Raw genomic sequence first — 16,356 nt, forward strand, 5'->3', positions numbered from 1 at the left:
CATAATTCATCGCTTTTTGCTACCAAAAAAACACATCCCTGCACAGGCGGCACGGAACCATTTTCACACCAGACACCAACCATTATGCCAGTAGAAAGCAAAATACAAAGACGACAATGTGTTTGTTTCAAGAGTTCCTTGTTCTTGCGGGAGTCTCCTTCGGCAACAGAACGGAAGCAGCTCCAATGATCCATGGATATAACTTTCCCATTTTTATGCATCACTTCCTTTGTTTCCATTTAAAAAAAAGTGTCAGCATTCACGGCTACGGTCTTCCCCAAGCGAAAAAGGAAGCGGACTAGAGGATGATACACACTCTCAGCATTAGAGTGTGAATTTACTGTCTGCATCAACAAGCCTGTCTGTCCTCTCGGCCCCAATATCTCTCCTCAGCAACTGGGATGCAGCAACACAAAGAAGACTGCTGCTGGCTGGGTGTACCTGTAAAGGAGTTATAAGGAAACATCCTTCAGCATCCTCTCCTCGTGCGACAAGTCGTGCGAAGATGCTCGTCCTCACAAAACTTCGAAGCAGCAACGGTCCTGCTGCGGCGTCGGGAGAGGAGTTCATTGTTTGGAGATGAAAATTTTCTAAAACGGTCAACCTCGTGCACGGATGCTTGAGCATGGCACGAACATAAACGATTCTTCCCACACCTCCTCCCTCATCTTAAGTGAGATAAAACATTCAAAGTTTGCAAAAAGAAACGCTTCAAGGAAATACATTGGAAGCAACGGGGGAGCGCATTTTACACTCTCCAAAGTTTGGGGAAATTGCTGGGTTCAAGAACTTGCTTCGGAAGTCGTTGCACCCACACTCTAATGGATTTGCATGATATGGGTATGAGAGGAGATCAAGAACAGATAGGAAAACTTTTAGATCAACATATTCGATGAAGCGTGCTAAATGAATCGCATGGATTTCGATTAATATTTACGCACATTCGCTCGAATATCTCCATAAAGATCATCTAGTTTGGATGTAAAATTTGAATGTAAATCACACCAACTCCAATCACATATTCCACCCAGCAATCCACCATCAACTAACCGGATTGCTTTCGCTTCAAAATAACTGAAACACAATTCAATCACGGTAAATAAATAAAATGCAATCTCCAACGCCCCCCTGGGGCAGCGGCACGGTAAAAACGGAGGAATATCCGAAATTCTCGCGCTACTCGGCGGTGGCACGGTTATACGGTGCAGTTTGTGCAACGCGTCCGAAATAGAGCTGTTGATTTATGGCGAACGAAGGGAGGGTTTGATAGAGCCGCAGTGCTGGTGGGGAGTTAAATTGAATTGAAATTACTTTCAGATTCTCGGTGCATTGCTCGGTGCATCCAAGTGCAGATAAATGCTAGCATAAGCACACACACACTGGGTCTACTCTCCATCGAAAAGATCGAAATTTCACTCTCGAAACTTGGGGCCACGAGCCACGAGTTATGATATAATTAAGCAGTGAAACTGACCATAGATAATGACGCTCTAAGCTCTCACTTTTGCTCGCGATGAAGCAGTAACGGTTGTAGCCCTGTTTAGAGGAGCAAACAGCTTTAGAATGTTGATAACTTTGTTTGCATGTGGTGTATCAGTGGGAGATATTAATTATTTGCAAACTGGAAAACATCTCTTCTGCAACTGGTCGTCATCCTGTCTCTCATTTATCTTTCCTCCATTTAATCCGAAAGCTTCCCAAGCAAGCAAAAAAGGCCATGCTGCACCATTCTGTGGCAAACTGTTTCCTTCTACACACTCTGCGTTTTATGTACAATCCATCAAGCAGCAGCGGTTTACCAGAACCGTCGATATACCGGCTCCGTCCGGTGCATTGGCCGCCTGGCAGACGGATCGATATTCTCTCCTCTCCCGGGCATGCCTCCGCGCTATGTGCATCTGCTGTCCCTTCTGCACATCTGTTGACTCCACGGGATGATTATTTTTTTGCCCCCCAAAACAGACTCCGCCGCCGCCGCCGCCACCGTTCGGAATGTGGTATCAAAAGCGGCAAGAAATTCCAACCCAAACGAATGCAATCCATCCTCCACCGTTCGTTCTATGGCGGGGCTGGCGACCCATTCAAAACGGTTTCAAGCGAGGCACAAAAAAGTGATTCCTTCCGCCGAAGAATGCAAAAAAGCTCCAGCTCCACCACACACACTGCACAACATGTTGTCTATGGTCGTTGATCTGTGCGCTCTGCCCGAGCCCCATTCCCATGCTGTTGGAATTAGTCTGGGAAGAAGTCCGTACGTTCGTGTTTTTTGCTTGCGCTCGCTCTCTCTCTATGCTCCAGAGCTTATGTTACTGTTGCCCAACCGCGACCACATAAATACAGATAATATCCCCGAGTTCGTCCTGTACCCCTCCCTCCCCTCCTGTACGGGCCCTCCGAACGAAGACAGCTTTGTTCCCGTATGTACCTGTGTATCTGTCTGCTCGTGACTTCGTGAACCGTGCATGCAAGAGGCTTTTATTTTGTATTTCTACTCCCAAACGCAACGAATTTAAGAGTTCGTGTTTAAGTACCGCATATGACCCCCGGAGGCAATTTCTCTACGTCTGTGTGTGGGTTGGCAACAACAGCAGCAACAACAAAAAATGTGACTCCTGGGAGAAGAGTTTAATTATCCTTTTGCCGAGGCGACGGGACTTTTGGCTTTTGTTTCGCGCAAACGGTGTTGGACTCGCGACAGTCGAGCAATGAACCGTTTCCGTACGTCTGTGTCCGGGAAAGCTCCCAGGTGTGTCCCTAGGCTCATTACGGGTGCATTAGTGATTCGCCTACGCCGTGAAAGCAACGGTACGTACCAGCAGCAAAGCTTACCCATTAAATGGAATTCCCCCTACCGTGTGGCTCCTCCATCTCTTCTCTTGGACGACCACACTTCCTGCGCTTTTATTCTTCACACACAGCGTTGGTGTCACATGTGCGGAAGACACGGTTTGGGAAGCTGGACTTCTGCCTTACAACACCGTATGCTGCTGCGAAAAAGCGAATCGAAAGTGCACTTTCCGTCCGTCCGTCCGTGACTTAAGAATCATTTTTTATTCATGCGATTTCGGGTGCTGCGACCATTACCGTGTACGTACTGGTGCACCGGTGCGCACCCGGGGGGCAATAAAGTAGTTTGCCGACATGATATCGCAATGGCAATGTTGTAATCCATTTTCCAATATGATCCTCGGGAAACCCATGCTGGGTTTGTCGATTATTAATGGTAAATTACTTTTCCACCGCACGTTCTGCAGGCGGGAATAGACTGAAGTATGAAATATGCATCGAGGAAAGTGCATCCACACTTTGAGGAGCTTAAAGTACAGGCTGGAAGGTGCAGAAAGTGTGATTGAGGCACCCCAAGCCTTACCACAGACACACACACACACCTAAAATCAATTTATTCTGGTCAGCCACTGGCCGGGGTTATAAATCTGAGCGAAAAGGACATGCCGTTCCTGAAGTGACTGATGATACACGTTCGGCATTTCGATCAAATAACCGCAACGGGATTGATTTTACAGTACTCGCCCGAAGGAGCTGCACCAGCCAGGTGTGACAATGATAATTGAGTTTTATTGCACTCATGTTACCATATTCGTAATACCTCTCGCAACACATACACTCACGTTCCATCACAGACGGGTGCAATGACTACATAAAACATGCGACACTATCGCTTATTTATTTCGGAGACCAACAGCACCATGCACCAACAGCAATACATAGAAGGGATACTGAAAAACGCTTTCCATTGAACCGGAAAACGAGTCTCTTTTGCGTGAGAGCTTTCCATGTTTTCAAAGAGCGTTTAGAGCGCTCATTTTCAACACCAGCTCTTTGATGGGTAATGATGATCAAAGCTGTAGTGGTTTTAATTATTTTCCTTCCCGTCTCAAAGCGCCCAGTCAACAGAAGACGAGGATCTCCTTTGTCCTCTTTCCTCTTTGCTGTATGCGAGTAATGTGACTTTTTACGCCACATTTATCATCTGGGTTCTCTAAATCCACCGCTTGCCATCCACCAGACCAGGCAAACATAACAAACCAATCCATTATCAGGCGAGCTCAATGACATTTAGTAGCATCAAGCAACGAGCACTGCACAAAAGGGTCGCAGAGGCGATACCACCATCATACCATTGGACCGTCGTCGTCGATGTCCGGGAAAAGTGCATTCAAGCATTAAGGACGTGATAAAGCAATCCGCCCGATTCCAATAAGGAGTTATTGAGGAAAAGAGCATCATGTTAAGGACACTGATAGAACGGCTTTGTTTGGCAACCACCGTGGTTGGTCAATTTTTCTTCATAACAATGACAATGATCCACATTCCTCGCCATGCAATTCTTGTCATTTTTTCTATGATTTATGAATGGCATGCTTTTGTTGTTACTGCTTTCTCATCAGATCAATTAATTTCCCAATAGAAAGTGGAAGAAAAAACTGATTGAAGGACCGAACTCAGGAGTTGTAGAGTGCTGTTGATAAGAGTACCAGCAGTAGGAAGCGTCGTTAGTGTCACTCACAACAGTAAAACAGAGTGTTTCCTTTACAACCTGCCAAAGGGGCGAAAAAGTAAAGGGGCTGTCGGAGGGATGCGGTTAACGCTGCTGTACACACTTGATCGATCGTTTTGCGGTTTTCTGCTGTGGGATAAGAGTGAGGAAAACAAATCCATCATTAGCCTGATTGCACTTTGTAGGGACCCTGCGCCGCACGCGGAGACGCTTACAACATCGTCGATGATGGAACACACGCACGCACACGTGTGTGCAATTGGAAGCAACTGGAAACGGAGTTCGACTCAAATTCCTGCTGCACGAGGAGTTCATCAACCATTTGCTTTCACAAGAACATTACAAAAAAGGTGAAACGAAACAAAAAATCACATAAAAACTGTACAAATTCTTCGGACCTCTGTTAAAAAACAAACTCAAAGAACTGCAAACGTGATCATTGCGTCCGCAAATGGTGCGGGAAATGGCCGTGAATGAAAACAAACTCCACTGGTGGTAGCAGGCAGCAAACCACAAAACTTCTTTCTCCTCAGAGCTTTTCCGATGTTTTGTTTCTATTTTGATAGAAAACAGGAATTCCAAAAAAGGAAAAGCAGTTGGTAAAACTGTCACCCAGATTTCGTCTATCCTTCTGATAGGGCACACCGGGACGGGGGCTACCAAAAAGGGTCAGCTTTCGAATAATATCGTACACCTTTTAAGCCACAAAAACATGTCCCGCCGAAAGGCCATGACGCTCTTATCAATTGCCTCGTGCGATTATGGCCCTTCCAGAATGGTTCTCCACGGTCGCCCGCTCGCTGGATGGGCTCTGACAAGAGTTACCGAGCCCGATAAGCTCGAGCGAGTCGAGCCTTTCTAGCAAAGAATGTCCAGTTGGACATGTGCCAAACGGGACGGCGGCATTTGCATCAGGCACAAAACCGCTCTAGACCGTGCTGACCCCGTCGTCAAGGTTCTAATCACTGTCGTATAAAAGTACGCGCAGGTTACGAAACCGCGACCAATTGCTAGCCAGACACCTGGCGGTCACGTTATAGAAGTGTCGTGATTGTGAACTCGTTTGTTCTGCCCCGCGAGTGAGTGAACAAAACCCCACGGCCTTAAGTGAAGCTAACAGTGGCTGGCCACGGACATTAAGACTTTCTGCAGTACAAGTGTTTCTAAGCGTGATGAGCGCTCCATGGCGGACAGCTCTGTGCACCGCCAGCTGTCTGGTCACGGTGTTGTTGCTGGCGTGCGGTGTGGTGCGAGTAGTGCATTCTTTCCCCTGCGAAAGCCAGTCGAACGGTGTGCAGCTGCCCATGATCGTTTGCTTTATTACCGCCTCGAACGAGCACTATGACTACGACAGCCTGCGGACGGGCCTATGCTCGCACATCGTGCTGATCGATCTGATCGGAGTGGGGAAGGATGGCAGTCTGGAGCTGCTGCAAACGTCCAGCCGTTCGTTGAACCGTTTCTGCAAGCTAAAGCAACACTTCAGCGATGTTGGAGACGAGGCGAAGTTCATCATATCGATCGGTGGGGTAGCACAAAAGTCGTCCCACTTTTCGAAGGCGCTCAAAACCAGCGAAAGTCGCTTTGCATTGTCGGATGAGTTGATCTCGTTCACGATTAAACATAAGCTGGGCGGACTGGACATTGCGTGGTTCTATCCTGCCCAGTTCGGTGGGGCGGAATCGGATCGCACGAATTTGATCGTGTTCTTGCGTGATCTCTACCTGAGAACCAATGCGTGCGGGATAACACTTTCGCTAACGGTTGGTGTTGATCCGAAGGACATTGAGATCAGCTACGATGTGCCGCGTATCAATGAGGTGGTTGATTTTGTCAATCTGCTGACCGGAGATTACCACAATCCAACATCTCCGACACACATCTCTCCGCTGTACGGGCAAGGGCCGCGGGATCGATTAAACATCGTAAGTACGAGAACGTAAGGTTCAATACAAGAACCTTAAGACTAATCCACTAATGTATGCACACTCCTCCCCTTCGTAGAACTACAGTGTGATGTCCTACATCGAGGCGGGTCTTAATCCCCGGAAGATGGTTATCATGGGATCGTGCTACGCGTATCTGTACATCTCCAAGATTTGCAAGAACGACACCATCACCACGACTAAGCTGAGAACGGTGATGCGCCTAAGCTACCTGTCCGCGACGGAGCTGATCACGCGTGAGTCTTTCCGCACGTCCTGGGACGATATGCGACACGTCCCGTACGGCATGCTGACCAAGGGCATCACCAAAAAATGGCTCACCTACAACGATGTGGAGTCTATGCGGCGGAAGGCAGATTACGCACAGCACCACCAGCTGGGTGGTATGGGACTGTTCAGCGTGGACGAAGATGACTACGGGGGACGTGCTGGATTCGGACGGTACCCAATGCTACGAGCGCTGGTGTCCATACTGTACCCCGAGCTGGATTGTAGCGAGGAAGAGCTGGAGGAGGAGATTGAAACCATCGTATGTCCGTACACTGGCTATCTGACGGATCCGGTGGAACCTGAGTGCTATTATGCGTGTGAGGAGGGCATGTAAGTACAGTAGAGTCAATGTTCCTAGTAGTGGAAATTCAATTCTGGATTTTACTTTTCAGAGGCCTACACGACTGTCCGAAGAAATGTTGTCCCCAAGGACAAACCTTCAGCGAAGTTCAGAACAAATGTTATCAAACTCCTGATATGACGCCTGCACCTTGCAGTTCTGGTCCCACTTATCCTCCAATGGGACGATCCGTCTCATATCCGTCATCTGATCAATATCAACAGCCAATAGGATATCAACAACCTACAGCATATCAACAGCCTACGGGATACGAACAACCAACGGTATATCAACAACCTCCAGAAGTTTTAAGCGTTGCTCAGAACAATTATCCAATAGTTCAGGCTGATCCACAAATGACTCCCTATCAACCCATGACAGTTGACAGTGTAGTGCCGACATTGATGGGATCTCCATCCACCATGGCACCCATGTACGCTTCCATGGATGAGCCGGAACATCAAGCTTCCAATTTAGTTGCCCACGTTGTTGTCATCCCGAATGGTTCCGAGGGACACATTACACCGGGAACGACGCCAACAACGACCACGACCAAGGAGGTGGAGGAGGAGGTGGAAATTCTGAACACCCCCTGTGCGCTAAAGGGAGAACTTGAACAAGCAACCGATCCGCCCGTTGTGATAACCCCAAAACCGAACCGATCCTCTCGGCGGGAAAAGGATCGCAAAAGAAAAAGCCGCTCCAAATCGCACTCGAGTAGATCAACTTCAACCGAAACATCGAAGGAAACAACACCCATTACAACGCCCGCTCTCACTGTAGCAGTAACGGAATCACTGTCGACTGTTGGTATGACAACAGTAACAACCACAGCAACAACAACGACGACAACAACCACTGCCAAGCCATCTCGAGCACGTAAAACGACGACGGATGTAACGCCCGGAATCGAAACAACCGAGCCGAGAATGGTATCCTCATCTGCTTCAAGTACGTCCTCAACGGCGGCGACGACGACCACGTCCACCACAACCACTACCACCACACCACCGCCAACCACGACGGTGACAGTGACGACGACACCGCCAAGCACTACAGTGACAACTGCCGACGTGACTTTCGCAGACAAAACATCGCCAATCGTCACATCACCACCAACAGCACCGGCAACCAGTAGTACGCTGTCTACCGAGCAACCAACAACAACGCTATCTCCAGTCCCACCGACGTTATCCAACACGCGGATAGCAACAACAAAAACAACAACAGCAATACCAACAACTGCACCACCACCGACGGCAAGCACGGCGATTGCCAACACCACGCTACACGACGCACCTTTACCCCTGGAAACGACCATCACCTGAATCGGGCGATAGGATAGAGTGAGGTCTCGCAACCGCCCCATTTTTGTTTAACTATTTATGCTGTAGGTCTAATGTGGTAAGGTGATTAGTGATCTGTATTTATTACATCGTGCGCACACGACTTAATAAACATAAAACAACCAAAAGCGCTACGCATGGGCGCACGTACTGCGCGCGCTCGATTCATACACACACGACCGACTGTTTCATTTGTACACACGAAACCTGGCTTGGCTGGACTTCTCCTACCCCAAACATGTTTGGTAGCTCAATATTTACCATCAGTTCATGATGCATCTTGACGTGGAGCATGTTAATTTAAACAGCATTTCGTTGTGTTTGGGTAATGAATTCGCCTCCCTCCTTCTCGCTAGAATGTCACTCGAGTGCGTGTCGCAATGAACATGTTCCGATGTGTTGTGCTGCGGTCAACAGTGAGGTACATGCAAACCAGAACTGCCCCCTCCGTCTATTGTATGCTCATTGCGAATTATGTCAACAGTGCAGTCAAGGGGTATGTACCATGGCCCGCAAACATACACACATGCACACACGACTCGTGTACTTCTGACACATTGGTATTTAGACGTCCGGTAAACAAAAAAACACACACACACCCGCTACTCCAAACAGCATTCAAACCGTGGGCGCTTGAGTGCACATTTCGGATAACCTTCCATCCAAAATACCAAAGCGCATGGTGTAGGTGAGAAGCATGAGCAAGAAGAGCTTCCAGCTTGGGGTGAGGGTTGATTTGCATTGAACAGCGACAAACAACAACAACAACAACACCTTTATGGTGGTCGTGTTTTTGCCTCGGAGCACTGTTTGGTCTGAACTCACACAGGAGATCAGCGGCTCTTGGTTCTCCAGCTGCCAGCGTCCCCCGTCCTGAGCTAGCAGAAGCCAAGCCCATATATGGCAGAACATTTTATTCGATCAATTTTCAACACACTCTCGCTACGACGCCGGCTGCTGCTCATGCTTGAGAGCTGGAGGTCATCATATGCGAAGCTGTGTAGCGGAGTGGAGATGTTTTACTGTGGACTCGGGCAATGGAACGATCATCCGGCGCCAGTGAGGTAAGCGAGGTGAGGTGAAGGAAGAGGTGCCTTCGAACTTCGAGGGTTATCTGCGACTCGCCGCAAGGACGCAAGCTTTGCCTTATGTGGACTTAAACACCGTACAAGGTGCGGTAAAGTATCGAACGGTGTTGTCGTCTCTTACCTTCCTCACGAGTAAGTAAACTCTTCCCGGAATTCAATATCCTTCAACCCAGCAGTAAACAGCAGGACGAAAACAACACTTACCTACAAAGACAGAGAGAGAGCGAGAGAAAGAAAAGGAAAACAACATTAGTAAACATTATCATGGCGAATACACACACGGGAGTTCAATGATATTTGTTTATGATTGCACGAGGTTTTTATAGCGGTGTTTTCGTTCTGCAAAAACGTGTCCCAATATTGACTTCAAAAACAACAATCCCTTCGATATCTCGTACCTTCTCTAACATAGGTAGGAAAATGCACTCTAAAGGATTCAAATGATTGCACGGCAACGAGAACATCCGCCGCGTGACTCAACGGGGAAGCCGGCTCCGTGTACTGCGAAAGCGCGAAAATAGAAACACGTGGGATAAACCCCTTTTTAGCCGGTGCTCACATAAATCTTCCGCTTGAAACCGCCGGCCGACACACGTGAACCTGCGACACACGATGGTGGCTGGGGCTGGTGTGGCACTGGTGGAAAATCTACCGGAAAATCCAGTTTTGAAACAAAGCCACCCTCTTTCCCGTGCAAGAAACCCGACCGGAAAGCTGCCTTCTGTGAAGGCAAAGTTTCACATTCCAGAAGAACATTGATGGGGAGTGTCGTCGAGGGGTCGGGGTGTGCAAAAAGGCAAAAGGTATTATCGACCAAACGGCTGGCTTCGAGCCGGGGTGGGTCACTGGAGGGAAGAGCATTGGATTTACACGGAATGGTGTGCATTTTCCCTTCCGGAGCAGGTACAAGGGGCTGCATACTACGAAGAGCAGAGTACCATTTTGGTTGGTTGGTTTCATTTTATTGGTTTTGATCAAGCTTCAATTACTGTATTTGGCCAAAACGGAACACACATGCAGCACGAGGGCCGTAAAGAAACTGGACAATTTGCATGTTAATTCGCTAAAGAGAGTCCCCGTGTGCTCGCTCTCGCTCCAAAGCGATCCGCTACACACGCTCCAAGTACATGCCATAAATCAGTCTCAAGTCTCCATTTTTGGGACACTCGAGGTTCGATACGTTTTTAGACCCAAAGAGAGACAGGGGTGCAATCGTCTCGACGGCAAGCTATCCGCAAGATCATGATTACGGTGGAGAATTATTGCCCGCTTCCGGAGAGGTTTTTGCCCGACTTGAACCATGTTCCTTTCCTTCCGTGGTTACTTTTATGATACACACGGCGCTTGAGACAATATGGCGAGGTTATGAGAGAAGCCTTAACCGCTATCAGAAGGATGGATGCATAGTCAGGGTCGGGTCGTGTCAATAAATTATGACATTTTAAGCTCTTGGAAGATACGGTTCTTCGGACGGTCTCCTTTTCAGGATTTTGCCTTCTGCAAATGGCTGCACCAAATTCTAACACCCGTTACCCCCATCCCATCAACATCAGTGACGGAATGGTCAAAGTTATGCTCCCCCATCACCACCCGGGCGATGACTAAAACGGGGGCCAATTTATCTTTCTTTTTATCGCCCCCGGGGCAAACGCAAACGCTTCTCTCCTTGGTTGTGGAGGATGATGCGGGAGCGCGCAGAGCAAACGATAAAGTTTAATTAAACACTGTTAACGGCTTTGTGTGAGGTGAGGCCGTGCCGGGGAGGTTGATAATGGACCGTGATAAGTGGGTGATAAACGAACAGCCCAAAACCAGCCCTCCTCAGCGTGCATGTGCATTGTTTGGATGCTCCAAGTATGGCTATGGACCTGAAGACACATCATACAAAGTTCGCACCACGCTAATTACATTCAGACATTGGAGAACTTTTATTTTTAAAACCCAACAAAACGCACCGAGAGCTTGCGCAATGAATTCCATTCCTGCGCAAATTACTTCATCTCTAATGTGGATGATGATACTTGCGGGGGATTAATGCGCTAAGCAAGGAAATTGCAAACAAGACGCCGTAATCTTGAAGACTTCAAACGGAAAGGCATCGTTTGCGGCGGAAGCTTCTACGTTCGATACGGTTTTTGTTTTCAAGAGACTGTATAAACCCCCCAAGAGGGAAGTTTTACGACTTGTAATTACACCGAACAGGTAATATCATTAGCAGCTTCAATCGATGACGAGTGGCGGCTTCTTTGGCGCACAGTGCGAGAACTACCAAGAAATAACACAAACAGCAGATTGATTATCACCAGGCTCAATGTTCCAAAAATATCTCACTCTCTCGCTCTCGATGAATACATAACAAACGTGAAGCTTTCCATATCTATCACCACAAAAGTGACCCATTCGTGTACATTTTTGAGCACATTTTCCGAATGCTTTGCTTCCTAATGCCTAATGCCCGGATTTAATGGGATTGTAAAATCGCTTCCTTGCAGTCCACTGTCTGTGTCCAAGCGTTCACGTTGCTTCACCACGCGAAAAGCTCGTTAGTCTGGCTAATCAGCCACCACATCAGCTGCGTGTGCAAGTAGAAAAGTGCAAGTGCAGACCACCCATACGCCAGGTGATGTAACCCTGGCGAGGATCAGAGTGTGTTCCAAACCAGGTACGTACATTGCCCTCTCTTGTTTGGTGTGGTGGTGATCAATCCCGCCGTCGGGTTGTTTGATAAACGCACATCCGCTGCTCTCTCTCTCTCTCTCTCTCTTGTCTACCAGTTGTCCGCGTTCATCATATCGTAATGTTTTGCACACAAAAAAACAGCAGCAAAAAATGACGCAAACAGTACGCAAGAGAAGACCCGCTAACAACGAGAAACATTATCACCAACGCAGTCGCGGCTCGGATGAGATCGGACAGAGGAGGTGCAGCAAAAAAAAAGGGGAAATTGGGAGGTAACATGACACCAACGCCAACACACACACACACAACACTCACGCGCGTGAATGGGGTAACAACAATTTGCAAATAGCCAAATTTCACTTTCAGCGACCACAAAAATGGCCTCGCCATCGTCGCCGTCCGGCTCGTAGAGTGTAAAAGACTTTCATTTAATTCCGCCCGACAAGATCTCAGACAAGGGTCGCTCTTCCGACGTGTGTGGATCGCGCGCGGATGGGGATCAATTTCTCCAAAATGGTTTCCTAAATGCATGTCACAGTGCAGACACGAGTGAGGTAAATCAAACCCATTTTAACGAGCTATAATACTAAAGTACTGATAGCTCGTTCGTTTATTATTCAGGAATGGTTTCACTCTGAACCGTCTGACATCTGACATAACACAACGGAGATTCCTCGTTTGTTCACCCACTCACTCAATCAAACACACGAAATTGGAGGAGTTCTTACAAGATATCTTCGTGCATAATCATCCCCATTACACAACCGCCAAACGCGTCTGGTTTCGATCAAACTGTTTCCACTCAAAAATCGAACCAATTGTGATAGATGTGGTTCACTGCAACGAGCACATCTGTTACAGATACATTTGGCCTCTTCCGCGATCCTCCCAATGATCCAACGATCCAACTCGGTGCTCCAATCTCCAGACACGCACAGAAGAAGAAAAAAAAACCCGTTCAAGTTACATCACACACAACGACGGGCCGAAAACGGGAGAACCTAAAGCATAAGGAAGAGCTCTTATGCTGCTTATGTGGGGAGCTGCCTGTAAGCGATTGCGCCAGTTGGCCTTGGGGTAAGATTAAGTGTGAAGATAGACATACACATCCCGCGAGCATATCCGCCACAAGAAATTGATCCAGCGCACTCTCCCCCATCCTCCATTCAGCATATTGATTGCGTGTGTTTTTTAATCTTTTTGGAATGCGTTCCGTCGCTGGTGCTGCTGTTGCTGCTGCTGTAACTTGAGCCCGGGATCATGTTACGGTGAGTTGTGTGTGTGTCGTTTGATTCGATTCAATTTACAAAACACACGCACTTTGCTGGGAGGAATCAATCGATGCTCTCCCTTTCTCTCTCTCTCTCTTTTTATACTTGGTTGGTGATGTATTACGACGTGCCAACTTCCGTGCAGTTCCAAACCAATCAAAATTTAACTGTTTCATGACAAGTATAAAGATGATTCCAGCCCGATACGATTCAGGTTTTGTCAATCATCATGAAGAAGAAGAAGAGGAGAAACAAACGATACACAACGAAGAAACGTGAGCTGTTGTGCGATGTGGAAAACGGAAACTCAACTAGAGCCGGAGGTATTTGACAGGCAATACACACAGCGACTAATTCCCGCTTCCACACCGCTCACGGTACGTTAGGTCCGTCTTTTTTTCCTTTTAATTCCCACGGCATTAAATTCCATCAGCATGACTCGAGAACGGTACGGAACCATCAAACCCTTCTCTCCCCCCAAAGGGGATCCCCTCCCACTGTTATGTGGAAAGTTAGAATCGAGCCAAGAAAACTCGTTTCTATCGTTCCCCATCCGTCGTCTGGGTTCACAGAACACAGCTGCAACAAATGCCGATACACAGCTGGGGCCACTACGTATGCCCTTGTGTGTTCCCTTCCACAAGTGCAAGCATGCGTCTCTCTCTCTTTCTCTCTCTGTCTCTCGCTTCTTAGCTCTAGCCCTTTGCTGATTAGAGACATTGAAACCGGATCTCGTACGGATCGGAAGGAAAGTGAAGGATGCATTCGCCACTGATGAGCCACACACACTCGCTCAGTGACATCACACACTACTGCTGATCGGGTATTAATGGAAAGAAATCGAGAAGAACAGACGTCTTCAATTAAGGGCCACTGTCGATAGCAATTAGTTGCGGGGCCGCGCGTTCCTGCGATTGTCTGTTACTCCATATCGATCTTATGCCATCGCCGACCTTTTTCGTTCGACAGGCAGAACACAACTTATTGCAACTACGACACTACGAGCAGACGACGTTCAACTTCTTTCCTAACAACGTTCAATTGATGCAACCAATCGAGTTCTCCTTCCAAACCGCATCGGCCAGGGGGAGTAAATTAGGGTTATGTACAAGAGTCTTGACTCTTCACCACTATTCCTGCGCTACCGAGCTCAATTCCACTAATTAATCCACTTTTGCGACATTCAGTGCTCCCCACCACATATACCAACGTTCACTTCTTTTTGCAAAGAAAAACCACCAAACAGTGCCTCAAGAGACCAATGAAAAAGAAACATCGATCCAAACAAATTGTTGAACGGAGATTTAACGACATCCATCTAAGATCGCAAAAATCCCAAGAACCCACCGCCACAAGAAATAACAACCAACCACCTTTTTATATCTGGAAAGTTGTTACAATTGCGCCTTTCGAAATACTTCTCTCTCTCTCTCCTTTCTACCCGCTGAAACCAGGAAATTGAAGGTGCAAATATTTCTTCTACCTTCACGGTTCCGTGAGCAACCAGAATGTGCGCTTCGCGCGTCTAGCAGTAGCGCGCAAACCAGTCGGTGCGGAAAATCTTCGACGTTGCTCTGCTCACCACCGCCACTGCCGCCTCGTCTAACAGAACACGTCGCACTCATTCATTGTGCTACTGGCGGTGCTACTTCTGCTGCACCCTCCTATCTTTGACGTTCGTCGCCATGTTTTGTGCACAACCGAGGAGCAGGTGTGCTGAACCTACGAAACGAATGGCTTGTGCCTGGTGCACTATGCAAATGGGAATTCATGCTTGAGAGCGCCACCGTTCGATCCGATTCTTGAATTTGAAAGTCAACGAAAAGATATTGCTCACTCCACTCACAACTCTCCAACACTCTATTGCTCGCCCTCACTTTAAGGTCCCGTCTGAAAGAATTCGTCTAGTCAAAGGCAGTAGTAGGTACACTGGTGCTTACAAATAAATACTCAAACTCCAACAGGAACAATAGCTGTGTGGCATGATCTTGCCTCATTGCCCACCTGCGTTCATTTCCAATCCAATCCAGCCACACAATGGCACAACCCGGAATCCGGTCCACGGTCACGGTGCGCACTTGGCGAGATGGAATGGATTCCTTTTATTATTCGGTCTTTGTAGTCTCTCACTCTCACGAGACGCCAGCCAGACATGAATTATGACGGTAATCAAGCCGAAACCGCCGAAGAATTTGACTCTGGCGTACCGACAACCCACAGACACACACACACACACACACACACGCAGACTCACAATCGGATCAGAAGACATTGCTGACGGTTCTATTGGAAGTACCAGAACAAGGTTTTATTCCTCTCAAAGGAGTATCAGGAGAGAAGCTCACCTGGGTATTATATATTTTCACCGACACCTCGTCCCAAACGGTTATACTTCGATCCCATCCCCGCGCTCGTGCTCGTGTCGGCACGACTTTGGAATACTTAAACGCTTGCGGGAGAGAAATTTAGACGATCCTGACGACGTCGGAGAAGAGGAAAAGTGGGAAATGTGACCATCCACCCGATTAGCATGCATTCGAATTCAATATTCCACGCTTTCTATTGTACGCTGCCCTGCACAGTCAGAGGCCCATTAGAATGGTATTTTATCGTAGAAATCATTACATCCCCTTTCCCAGTTGTCAGTAACCATCGACGAGGAAGACGGTTGGGATTATGCACATTATCACACAAAACCGTTTCGTTCGTTTACTGTGTGTGTGTGGGCATGCATGTGTGCTTCCAAAGCGGTAATATTCATTTGTGGCATATCATTCGGTCACGAAGTGGCTCTCTGTGTGATGGTGTCGATGATGATGACGATGTAGATATTGACGATAGTTGTTGTGCTGACTTGGCGGAGATGAAAATTGCTAGCTAACACGGGTGTGGATAAA

General features: G+C 47.7%; 1 protein-coding gene across 17 annotated transcripts in view; it reads right to left on the reverse strand.

Annotated features, from left to right (window-relative positions):
• LOC5667093 (supervillin) overlaps positions 1-16,356 on the reverse strand; it is a 205,880-nt gene that overhangs the window by 20,270 nt on the left and 169,254 nt on the right. The window contains exon 1 of one of the 17 annotated variants that reach the window (XM_061642236.1): positions 9,631-9,713. The exons of the other annotated variants lie outside the window; for them this stretch is intronic. The gene's annotated coding sequence lies outside the window, so the exon portion shown is untranslated. Of the gene's footprint in view, positions 1-9,630; positions 9,714-16,356 lie in introns of those variants that run through there. 17 annotated transcript variants of the gene reach the window in all.

The sequence above is a fragment of the Anopheles gambiae genome, chromosome 2 (assembly GCF_943734735.2).
Source record: "Anopheles gambiae chromosome 2, idAnoGambNW_F1_1, whole genome shotgun sequence".
Taxonomy (NCBI): domain Eukaryota; kingdom Metazoa; phylum Arthropoda; class Insecta; order Diptera; family Culicidae; genus Anopheles; species Anopheles gambiae.